At 49.1% G+C, this 20,609-nt stretch overlaps 1 protein-coding gene and 1 long non-coding RNA gene across 8 annotated transcripts in view; one reads left to right on the forward strand and one right to left on the reverse strand.

Annotated features, from left to right (window-relative positions):
• Positions 1-20,609, reverse strand: part of IQSEC1 (IQ motif and Sec7 domain ArfGEF 1) — a 404,132-nt gene that overhangs the window by 276,459 nt on the left and 107,064 nt on the right. The gene's annotated exons all lie outside the window — the stretch shown is intronic.
• LOC131509756 (uncharacterized) lies at positions 1,124-9,878 on the forward strand. 4 transcript variants are annotated; one of them, XR_009260683.1, is made up of 6 exons: positions 1,124-1,370; positions 6,053-6,214; positions 6,689-6,743; positions 6,917-6,989; positions 8,741-8,928; positions 9,451-9,878. It is a non-coding gene; the product is annotated as an uncharacterized LOC131509756 (long non-coding RNA). The 4 variants fall into 4 exon arrangements; XR_009260685.1 differs by having other exon boundaries at positions 8,741-8,908; XR_009260682.1 differs by lacking the exon at positions 9,451-9,878 and having other exon boundaries at positions 8,741-9,292.

The following is a 20,609-nucleotide window of genomic DNA, read 5'->3' on the forward strand; positions in this document are numbered from 1 at the left end:
GCAGAGAGCTGCTGGGCAGAACTCTGGCGAGGGCGACACCTACACGTGCACGCTTGGCCGTGGCGTCAGCGTGGGTGAGGTGGCAGGCGGCGGGGAGCATACTGGTTCCCTGCCGAAGGGGGTGAGAACCAGGAATAGGGCGCCTTTCCAAACTGGCACGAACAGATGCAAGGTCACAAACGCAGCCTCACACGTGTTCAACCAACACCCGGAGCAAGCATGAGGCTTCACATGTGTGCACGCATAGGCCACGGACGCGTTACTTTGAGTGGCCCCAGACATGCCTGGAGACAAGGATGGTGGCACAAGTTGTTTATTTGGGAGGTGAAGGCGAGGGGGGAAGCGAAGTGAGAAAAGGAAGGGAAGGCAGCGGATCAAGGCTATCAAGCCATCCACCGTGCAGGAGCCCACTACTGTGGAAAACAGGAACCGGGCCACCAGGAAGCCGTGTGCAGAGCTCTCCCAGCCAAGAGGCAAGGCAGCTGGGGTACTGGCTGAAGTGCCCCGGGAACGCCGTCTCCACACTTCGGCCTACCGCCCAAGTGGCCAAGGGGTCTCCAGCAGCAAGGAGGTGCTGGCAGTTAGAAGTCAGGCCAGTGTGTACTGAGGAGGCTAGGGCAAGGGACGCTGGTGGCCAGTGCTCTCTGGACTAAGAGAAAGCCTCCCGTTGTCCTTATGACAACACAATGGATGATTAAGCCTTCATGTGCCTTTCAGAAAGTCAAGGGTGTAAGGAACCATTCTGGTCACTCTTGTTTTGATTCTGTGGTGGACCTTGCGGACTGAGTCATTAAACAAGGGTGCCAAGCCCCTCCTTCCATGCCCTGGAAGGCCCTGGAAGTTGGTCTCTGGAAAAAACTGAAATCTACATTTCCCAGACACCCTTGCAGCTAGGTTTCTGTGGGTGGTCTCAGCTGCTCTAGATAGATGCCTGCCCAAGGTATAGAAGGTGGAAGTGAGCAACACCGAGCGGTGGACAGATGGGGTGCCCTGGCTGGCAGGGAACAGAAAGGTCTGGTTCTCCCACAGCAGCTGGCTCCAGTGTTTGGGCCTGAGCATCACAGACAGTGGTGTTTCCGTGGCAACAGTCTCAGGCAGGGTTAGCTGATTGTCCAGGCTATGCTGTCCCTGGCCATGGCGCATCAAAGTTTATTCCCCTGGTAGTTCTGGAATCTCAATCCGAACACCCAGGAATAAATTCCACTCTGCTCAAACCAGAAAGAGTGGATTCTGGTGTCTGCGACTAATCACTGCGACTGGATACAAATTCAGATTCTGAAATCACCTCTATTGTGTTTTCTCGTGTGGAAGAAATACAGAAAAGCTTAAGAAAAACAAGTATAAATCATCTGCAATCCCACCACCTGGAGGTAATGACTATAACATTTTTGCAGGTTTATCTCCAGGCTTTTTTTTTTTTAATCTTTTTATACAGTCAAAAGACAGTTTGTACTGTTCTATGCCAGCTTTGCTCACTTAATGTGGATTAGAAATGTGCCCCAGTGACCCTATTCCTGAGGCTTTTAGCAACCTGGACCGAATCAGAGTCCCCTCCGTCGACTTTTTTCTTTAACCTCTCTACTGAGGTGTAACTGACCTACACAAAGGTGTACGTATTTACTGTATACAACCTGATGACGTATGAGATAAGTGACATCTGTAAAACCATCATGACTGTCTACACCATAAACACATCCATCACCTCCAAAAGTTTCTTCCACCCTCTTTATTTATTATTATTTTTTTCTTGGGGCACCTGGGTGGCTCATTCAGTTAAGCATCCAACTTCAGCTCAGGTCATGATCTCGTGTCCCATGAGTTCAAGCCCCATGTCAGGCTCTGTGCTGACAGCTCAGAGCCTGGAGCCTGCTTTGGTTTCTGTGTCTTCCTCTCTCTGCCCCTCCCCAGCTTGCACTCTGTGTGTCTGTGTGTCTCTCTCTCTCTCAAAAAATAAACATTAAAAAATTTTTTTTAAAACTGTTATTTTTTTCTGATATGAATGCTTAACCTAAAAATCTACCCCCTCCGCAAAGTTTTACATATATAAAATGGCAATATTAATGATAGGCACTGTGCCATGTAAATCTCTAGGACTTACTCATCTTGTCCAACTGAAACTCTGTGCCCTTTGACCATCACCTCCCCATTTCCCCCTTTTTCCAGCCCCTGGAAACCACCATTCTACTCTCTTTTATATCTGACTATTTTAGCTTCCCCATCTAAGTGGTATTATGTAGTGTTTGTCCTTCTGTATCTGACTTATCTCACTTAGCATAATGTCCTCCAGGTTCATCCGTGTTGTTGCAAATGGCAGGATTTCCTTCTTTTTAAAGGCTTACTGATATCCCATTGAGACTATATACCACATTTTCTTTGTTCATCATGAGTCGATACGCATTTAGGTTGCTTCCATGTCTTGGCTACTGTGAACAATGCTTCAGTGAACATGGGGGTGCAGGTATCTCCTTGAGATTATTTTGATTCCTTTGGGTATGTACCAAGAGGTGGCGTTGCTGAATCATATGGTCACTCTATTTCTAATATTTTATCTGGCTTTCCTGTCAGGGTAATGTTGGCTTCATAAAATGAGTTCAGAAGTATCGTGCTTCTTCCTGTAGGTTTTGGAAGCATTTGAGGATTGCTATTAATTCTTTGAATGGTAGACTTCACCTGTGAAGACACCTGGTCTCACTTTCCCTTGTTGGGAGGTGTTTGGTTCTTTCTTCCAAATTCTGCCTTGGTAGGTTGTATGTTTCTAGGGATTTGTCCTGTTCTTGCAGGTTGTCCAATTTATTGGCATAAAATTGTTCATAGTCATTTCTTTTCTTTTTTATTTCTGTGGCATCTGTTGTGATGTCTTCTCTTTCATTTACAATTTTCTTTATGTCCTCTCTTTTTTGTCTTAGTCTTGCTAAGGGTTTGTCAATTTTGTTTCTCTTTTCAAACCACCAAACTTAGTTTCATCTATTTTTTTCCTACTATTTTTCTATTTTCTATGTGATTTATTTCTGCTCCGATCTTCATTATTTCTTTCCTTCTGCTAACTCTGGGCTGTGTCTGTTCTTTTTCTAGAAACTTTAGGTATAAAGCTAGATTATTTATTTGAGATTTTTCTTTTTTATGGAGGTGTTTCTCAGTACCTGTTAATATTGTTTTTGCAAAGTTTTGGTATACTGTATTTTCATTTTCATGTGTCTTGAAATATTTTCTAATTTCCCTTTTAGTTTTTTCTTTCCAATGACTGTTCAAGGATATGTTGTTCAATTTCCATGTATCTGTGAATTTTCCCATTTTCTTCTGTCACTGATTTCTAGCTTCATTCCACTGTGGACAGAAAAGTTACCTGGGATGATTTTCATCTTGTTAAGTTTGTTAAGACTTGTTTTGTGACCTGTTATGTGTTTTATCTATGAGAATGTTTTGTGTGTGCTTGAGAAGAGTGTGTATTCTGCAACTGTTGGGTGCTCTATATGTCTTTTAGGTACATTTTGTTTATAGAGTTGTTCAAATCTGCAATTTCCTTATTGATTTTCCATTTGGATTTTCTGTCCACTATTGAAAGTTGGGCATTGAAGTCTCCTACTACTGAAGTCTCCTTCAGATCTGTCAATGTTTGCTTTATATGTTTAAGAACTCTGATGTTCAGTGCATACATATTTATAATTGTTATATCTTCCTGTTGAACTAAACCTGTTATCATTACACAATGATCTTCTCTATCTCTTATAGTTCTTGACTTAAAGTCTATTTTATCTCATATAAGTATAACCTCCCCTACTCTCTTTTGGTCACCATTTGCAAGGAGTATCTTTTACCTAGCCCATCATTTTCAGCCCTTGTGTGTCTTTGAAGCTAAAGTCTCATGTACTCAATATGTAGTTGGAGCCTGTTGTTTTATCCATTCAGTCTTTCTATGGCTTTTGATGGTGAGTTTAAACTATTTACACTTAGTTATTGATAGGTAAGGACTTACTATTGGCATTTATTCATCATTTTCTGTTTCTTTTGTAGTTATTTTATTCCCCTCTTATTCTTTTGCTGTCTTCCCTTATGATGTGATGATTTTTTTTGATATTATATGCTTTGATTACTTTCTTTTTTGTGTGTATCTTCTTTAAATACTTCCTTTGTGGTTACATGAGGCTTACACACAACATCTTATAGTTTTAACAGTCCATTTTAAGCTGATAACAACCTGATTTCCATCACATACAAAAACTCTACACTTTTACTCCCCCCACACACGTTTTATGTTATTGATGTCACAATTTGCATATGTTATATTGTGCACCCTTAACAAATTTTCATAGTTTTAGTTATCCTTAATAATTATGTTTTTTAACTTTTATACTTGGATTAAGAGTGATTTATGTATAATCATTACAGTATTGCATTGTTCTTTATTTGTCTTTATATTCACCCTTACCAGTAAAACTTATACTTTCATATATGTTTGTGTTGCTGTTTAGTGTCCTTTCATTTCAACTTGACAAACTCCCCTTGGTCTAGTGAGGGGTGCCTGGGTGGCTCAGTAGGTTTAGCATCCAACTTTGGCTCAGGTCATAATCTCGTGGTTTGTGAGTTCAAGCCCTGCATCAGGCTCTGTGCTGACAGCTCGGAGCCTGGAGCCTGCTTCAGATTCTGTGTTTCCATCTCTCTCTGCTCCTCCACTTCCACACACTCTCTCTCTCTCTCTCTCAAAAACAAATAAACATTAAAAAAAAAAAGGTCTAGTGATAACAAACTCCCTTGATTTTTGTTTGTCTGGGAAAGTTTTGATCTCTCTTTCATTTTTATTTTTTTTAAGTTTATTTTTTATTTTGATGCCGGGTAGGGGGCAAAGAGAGAGGGAGAGAGAGAATCCCAAGCAGGCTCCACTTTGTTAGTGCAGACCCAAATGTGGGGCTAAAACTCACAAATTATGAGATCATGACCTGAGCCAAAACCAAGAGTCAGATGCTTAACCAACTGAGCCACCCAGGTGCTCCTCTGCTTCATTTTTAAAGAGGAATTTTGCCAGGTAGAGTATTCTTGGTTGGTAGATTTTTTTCCTTCAGCATTTTGAATATATCATTCCACTCTCTGCTAGCCTTCAAGGTTTCTGCTAACAATTCTGCTGATAATCCTAATGGAGTTCTGTTGTATATGATGACTTGCTTTTCTCTTGCTGTTTTCAAACTTTTTGACTCTTGACAGTTTTCATGTGCTTCACTGTAGACCTTCTTAGATTCAACCTATTTTGTATCTTTTGGGCTTCATGAATCTGGATGTCCATCTCTCTTCCTAGATTTGGGGAGTTTTCACCCATTACTTCTTTAAATAAGCTTTCTGCCACCTTCTCCTTCTTCTTCTGGAGCACCCATTATTTTATATTGGTTTTCTTGATGGTGCCCCATAAATCCTGTAGGCTTTCTTAACTCTTTCTTATTCCTCTTTCTTTTTGCTCCTCTGAGTAGACAGTTTCAAATATCCTCTCCTCAAGTTCACTGATTCTTGCTTCTACTTTATCAAGTCTGCTACTGTACTGACTTTTTCTTTTTTTTCTTTTTTTTTTTTTTTCAACATTTTTAATTTATTTTGGGACAGAGAGAGACAGAGCATGAACGGGGGAGGGGCAGAGAGAGAGGGAGACACAGAATCGGAAACAGGCTCCAGGCTCCGAGCCGTCAGCCCAGAGCCCGACGCGGGGCTCGAACTCACGGACCGCGAGATCGTGACCTGGCTGAAGTCGGACGCTTAACCGACTGCGCCACCCAGGCGCCCCTGTACTGACTTTTTCAATTCAGGGATTGTGTGCTTTAGCTCCAGAATTTGTTTTGGTTCTTTTTTATGGTTTCTCTTTGTTGAACTTCTCATTTTGATCATAGATTGTTTTTCTACCTTTTGTTGTCTATCTGTGCTCTCTCATAGTTCAATGAGATTTTTAAAAGGACAATTTATAATTCTTTGTAAGGCAATTCATAGATCTCCATTTCTTTGGGGTCAGTTAATGGAGTCTTGTTTTGTTCCTTTGGTGATGTTATGTTTCCCTGATTCTTCATGATCTTTATAGCCTGTGGTGGTGTCTGCATATATAAAGAAGTAGTCACCTCTTCCAGTATTTATGGACAGGATTTGGGAAGAAAAGACCTTCATCAGACAGCCTGCCTAAAGATTCTGGATATCTCTCAAACCTTTTCTATGGACCACTCCACTTCCACTACATTCTGGGGAGGTAATCTTAGGATTGTGTGCCTTCTCTAAATCCCACAGAGCCATGCCAGGCGCTGAGAGTTACCCACTGCTTTCCCCTAGGGCATTGCCCTAATATGCCAGGGCACTGGGTGCAAGTTCCACTTCCTCCCCTCCCCTCTGTAAAGCATGCCTTAGAATTTTGTGCCCCCTCCCTACCCTACGCAGCCATGTTGAGTACCAAGAGTTAACCACCCCCTTTCCATAGGGTAATGCATCAATATGCCAGGACAATGGGTAAAAGGTCCACTTCTCTCCATCCCTCCTGAGGAAACAGTTTCAGAGTTGTGCACCTTCTCCCAATCCTGCAGAATCAAGGCTATTGCCGAGATCCTTCCTAGATGCTGAGATCTGCATGTCATGTGTGGGGATGTGTGGAGCCCCATCCGTGGGGGGTTGTGGTTTGGGGATATACATGCTAGTTGCTATAAGCGTCTGCCCTTTACTTTGTTCTCAGCTGCTCTCCGATGATCCAAGCCATACCAATTTCCTCAGTGCTCTAATGTGCCAAGGTAAGCAGGGCTTTTGGGCATTGCCCCCAAAGGTCAGGAAGCTGGACCCTCTCTTGTTCTTTCTCCTGAGGGAGAAGTCGCGGACTGCGGGGATCTCTCTTGGCTCTGAGTTTTGTTGGTCGGGGGTAGGGATGATGCATGCAAAGTGCAACTGCTCCTTTTACCCTTTTCAGTGTGACTGATGTTGGATTTTGTGGTCCACTGGGGTGCTGATACCTTCAACTGAACTCCAGAGCTCTCACAAAGGTATTTTGTATGTAGGTGATTGGCAAGTCAGTGTTTCTGTGGGGGGAGATACGCTAGGACCTCCTATTCTGCCTTCTTACTGATATCATTTTCCTTCTCCATCCGCTGTTATAACACTTTAAGAACAAAAGACATACTCTACCCACAGCCTACAAGGCCGGAGGAGTCTGGGACTGCTCGTTTTTCCAGCTTCCTCAGCATCCAGCTTCCTCCTGGCTCACCCTGCTCCAGCCACACATCTCCCAAACAGCCAATCTCCCCACCTCCAGCATCCTGCTAATTCCCATTCCTTCTGCCTGGATGATCTTTTCCTACCTGTTTGTTTCTCTGGATCCCTCTCATCTTTTGGATTTCACTTTAAATGACAGCTCCTAGGACAAGCTTTCCCTATTTGCCACATCTGAACAGTCCTCCCCAACCCACCCAGGATTCTCTACCACATAACCCCATTCTTTCTTTGTTGTACTGGTCACGGTCTGAAATTGTCTCATTTGTCCACTTGCTTACTGTCTGTCTTGCCCAGTAGAATGTCAGCTCCACGAGGCCAGACACTGCGTCTATCTGGTTTATCACTATATTCCCTGCTTATTCCCCCAAAAATTGTTTTTTAAAGCAACATTTCAAATGGTAACACTGCAGTCAATGTTCAATGTGTCATACTTGACTTTGCCCTTTCCTATTTGTGAATACATAGTAGTTTCTGACTATAAATAATGCTGCAATTGACATCTTTGTGCATAATATTCTTTGTCCCTGCCTCTTATGACTTTGCTAAGCAACAGTCTCAGAAGGAGAAATAGCAGCTCCATCAAAAAGCATGAATATTTTTAAGGCTCCTTCATACACACGACCACACTGTCTTCCAGAAAGTCTGAATTAAAGACCTAACATAGGTCCCACCACCCCTGAATGTGAGGGCTAAGAGATGAGAGATGAGTCTTTAGCAGTGCACATAAATCAACTGGGCACCTGATTAAAATTCAAATTCTGATGGAGGAGGTCTGGAGTGGGGCTCAAGATGCTATGTTTCTGGGGCGCCTGGGTGGCTCAGTCGGTTAGCGTCCAGCCCTCGATTTTGGCTCAGGTCATAATCTCCCAATTGTGAGATCAAGCCCTGTGTCAGGCTCCATGTTTAAGATTTTTCTCTCTCCCTCTCCCTCTGCCCTTCTCCCGCTCACACTCAATCTCTCTCTCTCTCTCAAAAAAAAAAAAAAAAAAAAGATGCCTTATTTCTAACAAACTCCGAGGAGAATCCCTCCAGAGGTTCTCATCCTCATGCTGTTTGCCATCAGTGTCCAGGTTCCCTACTGATAGAGCCTCTGGGCACCTGTGCCATATCCATCCCCAAGCCCCCACGGCCAGCAGCCCCAGCAGGAAAGCCTGTGCTTTTTTCCAATTCTTCTTGTCTCCATTTCGTTCTTAAGTCCAGGCTCCATGACACCTGGTGTTACGTGCAGTTCTTAGGGGTTTTGAGTTGGGTTTTCCACCAGTTGTGGGGTGCACTTATCCCTTCAGATCCTAGGATGCTCCACTGTCCCAGATGGGACCGTAGACATCTGTGACTATGTTTCCTGCCTGCCCTTTACTTCCTCATCTTATGCCAATAATACATCTTTTTTCCTTTGAAGACCTTGCCCCATCAGTTTTTCCTAGTCTATATAATTTGGGGGATGTCAACTCTCTACAGAATCAAAAGGTGGGCACATAACCTAGATCTGGCCAATCAGTGGATTTCATGCCTTTTGTTTTAGTAACGGATCGAAGGCTGGACATGTGACCTGGGCCCAGCAAACCCATGCCAGGACTTGCCACAGAACTTTTGTGAACGAGAACCTCTATTCCCTTGGGGAGCTGTTGGGGCTACCACCCGCAACAAACTGACTAGACAGTGAGGCCAACATGGAAAGCAGAGGGCGAAGGTAGCTCCTGATGACACAACGTGAGTTGCTGGGTAAAACCGGACCTGATGCTGTTTTGACTTGGATGGGAGTGGACTACAGGGAGCTGGGACCAAAGCCAGCAAAACAACACACGAGCTTGAGCACTGATGTTCGTGCATGTCAGTGTGTTCAGCATAAACTATAGAGGGAAGAGGACTCCAGAAAGAGAACCCCTAAGAGCGTGCATGCACACATCATGCTCACAGTTCAGGCCACAATAGTGCGGGTCATGGCAGGGGGCTGGGAGGACCTACAGTCAACAGAGGAAGGTCTGCTCTAGCCGAATAGGAGGCTTTACCGCATTGTTGGCATCTCTGTATGATACGCAATTAGCTTTGAAACAAGAATAAAAATAAGGCATCAGTCAGCTATAAAGTAGCTTAATGGGTGCATGAATCAAAACAGCATTTAAATACGGTACAGCAGCCTATTTGGAGGCTTTAAAAAGCCTCGTGCTGTTGATCTCTCCCCAAGGAGGAAATCCTTGGTGTTGCTGCCCTCTCTTTCTTATGCATGAACAGGGCCTTCAAATGCATCATCTCCTGGGATCCGCGGAGGGACAGGTGGCCGGGTCAAGGTCACACGGGCTACTGAGGCACAGCAGACCTGCGGACAAAGGTCTTCCTACTACAACCCCGGGTTTGACGCATCACCAGAGGCAGGTTTCCTCAGGAGCCACGGAGGCTGAAGCCGCAGGGCCCTCACTTGTGTGACCCTTTCTTAGATCTGACACGTAATTCTGGGTTCTTTTTCTTAAAAAGTGCCACCCAAAAATATATAAGTTCTACGCTCTAGGCCCACAAGGCATGGATCAGCCCCAATCCCCAGCCACACCCGAGGCTGTTTTCCCATTCCTTTCTCCCCATCTTTCAAGAACCCCAAACCCACAGGGCGTTGTCACAGACTTGAAATAGCTACTCAAAGCCTCTGCTGCCAGAACGTCTCTGCTCCGTCCCATTACTGATGATTTAGACACTTGTTATGTAAATGACATCTACAGAGACCCATTCTGTGAAATGCTTACAGGACTCTTTTAACGTCTTCATCATTTTAAAAATAAAACCAAATCTTCCTGCTTCTCCCTGGGCCAGTTGCTGGGAGTCCACAACCCCCATCCCTTGGGCCATCTCAGGGACCTCTTTCCCATGCCTTCTAACCTGTCAGGGCTGGACGAGGGCTGATGTCAGTCACACTTGCTTGGCCCAGACTCGGTTTCTGCCCAGAAGTCCCCTCCCTGCCCCTCAAGCCTTCTCAGACTTTCAAGGGCATCCCAGTCTTAAGACTGAAGGGACACACCTGCCCTCCCCACCCCTGTGCTCAGGGGCCCCCAGAGCTGGCAGTGCTAGACCAGAGAGAGGGGGCTGCCCAGGGGTAAAGGCGGGGGGGGGGGGGGGCTGGCACCCTGCCCAGAACCACCTTAGGGCTTCTCACCTTCCTCCCTAGGATGTGATTCTCAGCACCCCACACACCCAGTACAAAAGGGGACCCCGGCTTCTCCTGAAGTTACATGACTGATGTTCATGATATCATGCTGTGGAACTGCTTGAAAAGTAATAGTTCCAATGATAATAATTATTGCTTTTTATTTTATTTTATATTATTATTATTACTCTTATGACAACTAACATTCACTCAGCTTGTACCACAAACCAGGCCCCATTCCAATCATTATACACGTACTGACTCATTTAAACCTCGTGATGTCCCAGGAGACAGGTGGTGCCTTGACTTCATTTAACTTTTCCGCTCTCTGGGGCTTCTTTGTTTTAATTGCAAAAGGAACACATGCTCGTTGGAGCGAACCGAATCGTCCAGAGGTGTGTAAGAGCACGTCCACAGTGTCCCCCGTGCCCCCACTCTCTCCCTTCCGTCCCTGTCTACTGCACTCCCCTGGCCTAACCAAGGAGAGCGGTTTCAGGTACCTGATCTGTGCATATGCCAATGTGTGCAGCGCATATTGGGAGGCTCTCTTAGAATCATCCTCCCCATGCTATGGAGGAGGGAAGTGCAGCTCAGAGAGGTTGAGTGACTCCCCCAAGGTCACACAGCAGGCGAGTGGAGGAGCTGACACTTGATTCCCGGATTTAATGGCAAAGTCTGTGACCCTATCCACTGGCCCGAATTGCCTCCAAAAGTCTTATCGGCTTCGAACAAAATGGGCGGTAATGATCATAATGATAGAAAATAGCAGTGCACATTGATTACGGAGCACAGTACCATTTGGGGTACGTTATACATACTCATCTAGACTTTCCCAAAGCCTACTACTCTCACAGCCTCTCTCCCATTTCACAGAGAAGGGAACTGAGGCATCATGAGGGGAAGCCACTGCCCCAGGTCATGCAGCTATAAGCAGTGACAGAGCAGGATACAGACTCCAGGTCCTCAACTATAAAGGCAGCCCAGGAAGGATGTTGGGGTAGGAAAGGGCAGGGTTTGGTAGGATGGCCACTGTCCTCATCTCGAACTCAGAGGGACGGATGAGAGTGCCTCACGCTGACCACCTCAGGGCCTTTGCACAGGTGGTTCCTCCATGACTGTTACCCCTTGCTTGGCCTAAATAATGCTTGTTACCCCTCCGGCTCCCAGCTTACTTAGCAATGAGGCCCTGGGGCCCCTGGGTAAATCCCGGTGCTTGCCCCTGTAGCACTGGTGCCCAGCAGACATGGGGCAAACGTGTTCAGGGGGCAGTGCTCCATGAATAATGTGTTCCCATAGGAGGAAGGCTGTGCCAGGCTGAGGGGACACCATTCGTGAAGCAACGGGGTGAAGGGATGCTGGTGGCTCAACAGGCCTGGTTCCTGGGGAAGCACGGGAAGGGTGGGGATATGGCAGAGCAAGCCTGGACCGTGGGAGGCACTGCAGAGGGTGGAAAGTGGCAGGGCAGGAGGCAGGGCCACCAGGAGGAACGCCAGCGGAAGGCAAGAGGGAACCAGGAAGGACTATGGGCATCTGTTGGATTTCAGAGCCAGAGTTCAGAGTTCCTAATAATAGCAGACACCTGAAAAGCAGAAGCCAACACCTCAATGGGCAGTGCTACTCACTACGGCTCAGGGAAACTGAGGTAGGAGCATTGCTTCACGTCTGCTGGGGGCCCCTTGGCTAGGCCTGGTTCTCACTCCGCAGGGACCCCGCAGGCAGCACGGGTGCTGGGTGTGGACACACAGACCTGACTCTGGACAGGAGTCCTAGAGCCCACCCGCCCCTCCCTGCTGTGTGCCACTAAGGCAAATCCTACTCACTCTGGGCCTCGAGCTACCCACCTGCAAAATGGAGATATGAGAAACCATGGAAGGAATGAGCAAAGGTGTTTTGGGAATACGACAGCTATAAACAAAAAATAAACAGCTCTCTGTTCCTGGGTTTCCCACAAGGCAAGTGGTAAAATGTTTCTGAACGAAGAAGCAGGTGAATGCGTGAATGGCCGCCCTGTTCCCTCCCCTCACATCATGGCGAGTGGTTTAATGAGTCCAGTTGGCATCTACTGCCCTTTTTAAGAATCTCCAAAGGGGCGCCTCGGTGGCACGGTAGGTTAAGTGTCCGACTCTTGATCTCGGCTCAGGTCATGATCTCACAGTTCGTGAGTTCAAGCCCCGCATCGGGCTCTGTGCTGATGGTGCAGAGTCTGCTTGGGATTCTGTCTCTCCCTCTCTCAGCCCCTCCCCTGCTTGTGCTCTGTCTCTCAAAATAAATAAACTTAAAAAAAAAAAACTTAAAAAATCTCCAAGGAGTTTCCCTCTCCCCGTGAGAGGAGAGGGCACCCTGAGCACTGTGAATCGGGACGCCACCAGCAGAGAAGGGCTGTTCCATTTCCCACCGCCATAGGGGCTGCAGACAGACGTGTGGTGCCCGGAAGCCACTGTGGAGGCAGCCGGCACTCGGGCCAACAGTAAGGAGCCCAGAGGTTTCCTTCTGTAAATGGCCAACTGTAAAAGGTACCTGTGGGCGAGAACAATCCATGTGGCCTGGGTCAGGCGGAAGGCCGAGAGCTGGAACCTTAGAAACGGTCCAGTCGAAGCCGCCTGCCCGCTTTAAACGCTTCTGTGGTCTCCTGGGTGAGAATTAGAAACTCTTTTGGACAAGATGATTTTTCAGAAAGGAGGATGGATTTAGAATGAGAACGACATATCCAAACAGGCTCTATCAGACCTTGAGCAAGTGCTATATTTTCAACGGTGCTGATTTAATCCTCTCATACCAGGCCTCCGGGGCATCCAGGGGCTTCTCCACCCGAAACCCCCTGCTGGGTAGTCATCAAGTAAAGCACCAGGGACAGGTTCTTGTCAATGAGGTTCTGGAGGCTCTGTTTCCCTAAGACCTTTTCTCAGCCACCAAAATGAGCCCAGCCCAAACTATCTCACCTGCCCGAGCAATGAGACTGGTCAGGTCTCAGATGGTGATGCTGGGAGGGAGCGGGAGACCAGAGTGTGCCCAGTGGAGAGCCCCAGCCAGTGAGGAGTGCCCAGGGGCGCTGTCCCGGGGCTGGGGAGCAGGTAGAGTCAGGGCCCCCAAGGGCAGCAACGTCAGCACCAGGGGAAACAGAAATTGTGGCTCACAAAAACTGTCAAAACACCTACAGGTATCTCAAGATGGAATGGTTGTGCCTGAAAAACAGAGCTCCCTCAGTGTGGGTGCACAGGGTGTGCAGAACAGATGAGGGGTCTCGGCCCCCAGGAGGTGCCAGGATGCTAAGATCTGGCTGTTCCTGTTAAACAAAGGGCAGAAGCTCCTCCTCGCTGGCTAGGGCCGGTCGAAGGAGCACGGACTGTGGTCTGTGGGGAAAATAAGCCCACGTCACACATGTTCCCGCTTGCAGGTGCATCATTTCACAGGAGACATTCCAACAAAGCTCAGCAGAGAGCCACCTGCTCAGGGTTCTGCGTGTGGGAGGCTCCTGAAGGGGGCAACGGTGGGGTCGAGCATCCCAGGCCGAAGGATCAGGGAGGGGTTTCTGAGAAGAGACCCGAGGGCAACCAGCTACTGGAGAGAGCCCAAAACATGTCTTCACCCCTCCAGAACCCAGGGTGGGATATGCAGGCCCCAGCCCGGATGTCTGTAGACCAGGACATTGTCTACATTCGCTCACACACAGGCCATCGGCGGGTAGGACACAACCCTGCTATCAAAATTACATTTGTGGGGGGGGGGGAAACTGACACTTTCTTCTTCCCTCCTTCCTTGGCTGGGTCCTCCAAGGCCAGCAAAGGTCTCAGCCTCCAGCCTGCCAAGGTGGGTCGGGGAGGGCGACAGCTGGGGAGCGATTGCAACCGCCACCAGGAGGGGCTGGTGCAGGGCCTTGCACAGGAGGCCTGTCTTCCCCAAACCGTTGTTGAGTGAAGGAGAGGGGTGAGAATAGCAATGGTGTGACTTAGAGCACTGAAAAAGAATGGGCAATAGGGAGCTACAGCAGGATCTTGAGCAGAGGAGTAACAGGATAGAAATTTGCGGTTCCAGAGAAAGCACGTGAGCCATCTGCTAGTGGTGTACAAAGCAGACACGATGGGGATGAAAATAACGACCAGCAGGATGACAAGCCCTCCCGGAGGGCAGGTAAGGGGCCTGGCAAGTTCTGAGGAATGTGTCTCTATCACGGCATTCTGTCCTCACACAGTAACTCTGCAGGGCGGGGACTGCCACTGTCCCCTTTGCACAGAGGCACAGTGGCCTGCCTGGGTCACCACAGGTACGCAGTGGCACTGGCTCCATGCTCCATGCTCCATGGTCTGCTCTGGGGCCAGTGGACAGGCAGGACAAGTGTGCTCTGTGTCTCTGGGGAATTCCTCAGCATGCCGGGCCTCAGTCTGCCCATCTGAGACCTGGGAGTGAGTGATAAATGCCCCTCTCTCAGGTTCTCTCTGACCCCAAAGACTCTCTGTGATCTTCCCACTGCACGGCAGGCAGAGGCGGCCCTTGGAGGAAGCCTCACATGCATTTTCAGGAAGAAGGGCAAAAAACCCAAACAACAACAACAACAACATAAACCCCACTCTCCAATGATTTCCTTGAAAGGCCAGTTTTAACCCAATGGCTGGCATTTTGATTTTTTTCCCCTAAGAAGAGTCTGGAAGGAATTATCTAGTGTTAACAAAATTGGGGAACCTTCCCAGGACTTTAGGATTCAACTTCCGTAACCGCTCTGGCTAGGTCAGTCACCTTGAAACAAAATCCAATACTCTCTTTGACGGGGCACCTTGTCAGGAATTTTTAATGTGCCTTAGCCACGCTGTGTATGAGGAAGAGGGGCAGACACCTTGGCTCAGGGTCCCCTCCCACTGGCATGGCTGAGCTGCTGACACTCACTTAAGAGACACGGGCCCCTGGACAGAGGCAGGCCCCAGGGTGCCTCTGACCCTCCCAGCCTACGGGCACCTGTAGCCCCTCCTCCCGGCCCTGGTGCCACACGGGCCCCCACATCAGTCCCTGTGTGTCAGGCCCTGGGGACCAGACCCAGAGCCGCCTGGCCCAGCCGCCCAGGAGGGGCCTCCTGCTGGCAGAGGAGGGAAAAGCTCCTGGAATGAGGGGGCTTGTGGGTCATCCTGTGGGCTGGAGCCAGCCCTTGAGGCACTCCTGAGGTCTCTGAGGACAATCTCAAAAGTCTTACGCTGTCAGCAGCAGACGCCTCGCCCCTGCCCAGCGCCAGGAAGGTCCTGCCTCCTATTTCAACAAGAGGGTTTCAACCTCCAGAGAGAATCAACGTGGGCTGAAAACCAACCATACACGGTCAGCCCCAAGCTCTCCCCCGGCGGGGACCGGCATATCCAACTGGCCCTGGCATGTCCCCGTGGATGTCTGACGGACATGGCAAACACTCGGCCGCGGCTGGACCCGCAGCCTCCCTCTAGGCTTTCCCATGTCAGCCGGGGCCCATCCACCTCTCCAGGGGCTCAGGCCAAACACCTGGGTCAGTCTGTGTCCCTCCTCGTCTCGCGCACCCTCATCTCATCCACCGCCAGGCCTGGGGGCTCCACCCTTAGAATCGCCCAGAACGTGCTCCTTCGCCACCTCTCCGCCCAGGGCTCCGGGCCAAACCACCGCCAGTCCTCCCAGTCAAGGTTGCGGCCCCCTGCTCTGCCCTCACCGTGGAGTCTGTTCCCCGCATGCTGCCAGACGGACCCTGCTCAGACCACATCGGGCTATACCCCTCGTCTCCACTCCTGCCATGGCCAACCCTGAGGCGAAGCCAGGACCTCCCAGGCCTTAATGATGGGGCCGACCTCATTTCCTGCCCGCTGGCCACCCACCCACTCCAGCTGGCTGGCCTCCCCATCTGCCCTTATTCTTGTCCCTCCTCCTAGGACGCTCTTCCCAATGACCACACAGTTCCCTCACGTCTGTCTTTCAAGTCTTTGCTCAAATTTCCCCTTCTCAGTGAGGCATTCCCTGACCTCCCCCTCTCACTACACGGACCCCTGAGTGGTCTCAGTCTGCCTGCATGCGACGCATTCTCCCCAACCACCTGCGAGGCCCCAAGAGCTGGCCAGAATCCTGGCTCTGCCACTTACCAGCTGTGTGACTTTGGGCAAGGTACTTAACCTCTCTGTGCTTCCATTTCCTCATCTGGAAAATGTACCCTCTCTCTGGGTTATTACAGAAATTAAATGAGTTAATATGTACCAACTGTCTGGAATACAGCAGATGTCCAATTAGCTATTATTAGAATCGTTACCGCGTGCTATGGGCCAAGGGGTTTGATTGCTAGGCTCTAGTCCACCTCTGCCCTCACTGTCCATGTGACCTTGCGCAAGTCCCTTCCTCTAGCTGCCAAACATGGAGATTAGCCAATAAGCGGTCTGAGACCCTGGGGTGGTTTTAAAACACGCCCACAAAATGTTTGATACTCCCTTGTTCAAAAGGCAGCTCTGAATCCGCCCTCCACATAGGCTGGACTCAGTGACTTTTTTCGAATGAATAGAATGTGGCAGAAAAGTGATGGCGGGTGGTTCCCAGTGTGACAGATGTTGCTGTCCCTCCTTGCTCACTCGGGGAAAGCCAGACGCCCTGTGAGGACCCTTAGGCAGCCTCTGGAGAGGCCAGCATGGGGAGGACTGAGGCCTGCCCACACCACATGGGTGACCCAGCTTAGAGGTGGGTCCTCCAGCCCTAGGCGAGCATTCAGATGATGCAGCCCCAGCCATTGACTGAACTGTGGTCCGGTGGACTCTCACCCGAGCCACCCCAGACACTGGGAACATAGTAAATATTAAGGTTCTAAGCCTCTTGGTTTAGGTAATTTGCAATGGAGCAGTAGACAAAATACAGCCCCTTCCCCTCTGACACTCCAGATCCCTACGGGAGCCCCTTTCTTGCACCCACCTCCAGCCCCAGCCTGAGCCCCAGCCCCCTCCACTCAATGCCATTTTGTGAGATCAACTAGGGTAGCTGAAAACCTTTAATGGGCTCTCTGATCAGCCTGCAAAGCAGCAGGAAAGAAATATGCTAAATACAGCTTTCAAGTTCTCATTCCTGAAGCAAGCCCCAAACAAGCACCAGGCCCCAGGATGGGGCCCGCGGGGCAGGGTGCACCTCCCAGCGGAGCTGTGTGGGACCCTCTGATGTCCTGAAGTACCAGGAAGCAAGGGGAGAACTACGTCAAAGCAAAGCAGACAGACCCAAAAACCCAGGGCCATCGCCCTGCCTGAAACAGTGAAAGTATATACATTTTTTTTTTTTTAAATTTTTTTTAACGTTTTATTTATTTTTGAGACAGAGAGAGACAGAGCATGAACGGGGGAGGGGCAGAGAGAGAGGGAGACACAGAATTGGAAGCAGGCTCCAGGCTCTGAGCCATCAGCCCAGAGCCTGACGCGGGGCTCGAACTCACGGACCACGAGATCGTGACCTGAGCTGAAGTCAGCCGCTTAACCGACTGAGCCACCCAGGCGCCCCTATACATTTATTTTTAAATGCATCGTTGAGTTATCTCCAAATTAAGGAAATAGTTGAAACAAAACCAAATCAACTGATGAGTAGATAAAGAAAATATGGTCCATCCACACAATGGAATATTATTTGGCCATACAAAGGAAAGAACCAGACACAAAGGACCACATATTGTAGGATTCCATTTAAACTGCACACTCAGCAGGGAGCCGGGTGGCTCAGTCAGTTAAGCATCTGACTTTGGCTGATGGTCATGATCTCACGGCCTATGGGTTCGAGCCCCATGTCGGGCTCTGTGCTGACAGCTCAGAGCCTGGAACCTCCTTTGGATTCTGTGTCTCCCTCTCTCTCTGCCCCTCCCCCACTCACGCTCTGTCTCTCTCCATCTCTCAAAAAATGAATAAGCATTAAAAACATTTTTTTTTAATTGCACACTCAGAACAGGCAAATCTACAGACACAAAATGTAGATTAGGGGTTGCCAGGATCTGGGGAAAGGTGGAATGGAGAGTGAATGCTAATTAATGGGTATGGAGTTTCTTTTGGGGGTGATGAAAACATTCTGGAATTAAGTAGTGGGGGATGGCTGCACAACTCTGCAAATACATGGAAAACCACGAAATTGTACACTTTTTTTTCAGTTTATGTATTTTGAGAGAGAGCACAAGCGTGAGCAGAGGAGGGGCAGAGAGAGGGGGAGAGAGAGAATCCCAAGCAGGCTCCGTGCTGTCAGCACAGAGTCCCCCGTGGGGATCGATCCCACAAACTGTGAGATCATGACCCGAGCCGAGGCCAAGAGTTGGATGCTTAACTGACTGAGCCACCCAGGAGACCCTAAATTGTACACTTTAAATGGATGAATTTTACGGTTTGTGAATCATATCCCAATAATGTTGTTAAAAGCAACAGGATTGAAAGTATGGCCCCCACCAAGGAGGGCGCTGGAATAGGAGGGCTCGCTCAGCTGAGACCCTGAGTGCTATACCTGCAGGGGTGCAAAGCAAGCCAGCAGCGAGGAAGCTAGCTTTTCTGTCTCTAGCTTGGTGCTGATCAGAGGGAAAAACAGAAGTCCCCCCAAGAATTCATAATGGCAGAGATGAGATAGGCCAGGAACTGTGCAGAGCAGGGCCAGGAATAACACCAGAAGTGGGGCCCTTCCTCCCATGAACCTGAGGGCTCGGGACATAAACAGCTTCGTCTCCTCTGAGGACATTAACCCTGAAATGCCAGAAGCAAGCCAGGCGGTTAGGACTGCAGAATACACCCACGTGGGCCCCTCACCCCCACATACTCCTGCCCCACCTCAGGAAGCTGTCGGGTCTCTATTCTGAGTCTATTCCTGTGGCCCCTGGGTGAGGTGACAGAGGCATCTTGCTGACAACCTTTGAACAGAGAAAGATGCCCAACCAGGTGGCGCCCGCCCTGCGTGTGCCATGCGAGTCCCCTGCCGGCACTGCTGCTGGTCGAGCAGCTGTCGGTGTGCACGGCCAACCACACTGCCGGTCATGTTGTTGGTCACTCTGCAGTCCTCACGACCAACCACACAACTGGCCATGCTGTTGGCCACAGGGCCTCCCATCCGGAGAAGGCAGGGGCCTCATCCTGCACAGCCGCTCCTGAACAAACCTGGCCAGCTGATGCCAGAAGGGACAGACACAACCCTTACCACGTGACAAGTGGCAGCCTGTGTTCTCTGAGGGCTGGGGCTGAGGGGAGGAAACCACCACCACTTGGATGGCGGGGCGTCCCCTGGCCGCACCGAAATGTCTGTATGGTCGCACACACTCTACGTGGGTCACGAGGCCCTGGGAGCAGACATCGGATGCCAGAGATCTGAGATTCCCCAGGCTCCCTGACTCCTGGTCAGTCTCTCTTCTCTCTCTCTCTCTCTCTCTCTCTCTCTCTCTCTCTCTCTCTCTGACGAATGCATGCATTCATTCATTTCTTCCTATCAACAAATATCCAAGTGCCTACCATGTGCCAGATGCTGGTGCCAGACAGCTCACCTGGTCTCTGCCCTTGGGGAATTTGCATCCTGGGCATCAAAGTCAACAGGCAGACAGATACACAAACGGTCCTTTCAGACGCTGGTAAGTACTATGAAGTGAAGCAGGGTGGTGCAGTAGAGAGGATTTGGGTTGAGCCCCAAAAGATGATTTTCAGAAGTTGGCAATTACAGAAAAATCTAATGGAGGTAAGTAAGTTATCCACATGGGTGCCAGGGGGATAGACCTTTGAGGCAGAGGTCTGGGCTTTCCGATGTGGAGCACAGAAGATCCATAATCCCAGGGTGAGAACAAATGGTCAGCAAACACACGAGGAGATGTCCCAGCACCCCCCCCCCCCGCCCCCAGCCATCAGAGTCACTTACATTAAGACATCACGAGATGCTGTTTGGGACCCATTAGACTGGGAAAATAAGGCGTCTGACCAGACAGGGGCTCTTATGTGGTTGGCAGGGGCTCTTATCACCACTGGTGGCTGGGTTTAAGTTGAAAAATCTCCTGTCTTATGACTAATTCCACTCCCAGGAACATGCTCGATGTGAATGTATGCTCGAGTGCACCAGGAGGGGTACACGAAAATGCTGACAGAGATGTCATTCAAAACAGCTTTGAGATGGAAACAACTCAGTGCCTATCAGGAAGAAAATCGATAAACCACGGCAACGTATTCTGCAGCAGTGAAAGTAAACTGACGATAGCTACATGCAATAACCTGGATGTAGCTCCATTATTTCATCACGGCCAAGGAAAGAAATTTCTGGAAGATGACATAGAGTAAAGCATCTTTACAAAAAC

The sequence above is a fragment of the Neofelis nebulosa genome, chromosome 4 (genome assembly GCF_028018385.1).
Source record: "Neofelis nebulosa isolate mNeoNeb1 chromosome 4, mNeoNeb1.pri, whole genome shotgun sequence".
Lineage (NCBI taxonomy): Eukaryota > Metazoa > Chordata > Mammalia > Carnivora > Felidae > Neofelis > Neofelis nebulosa.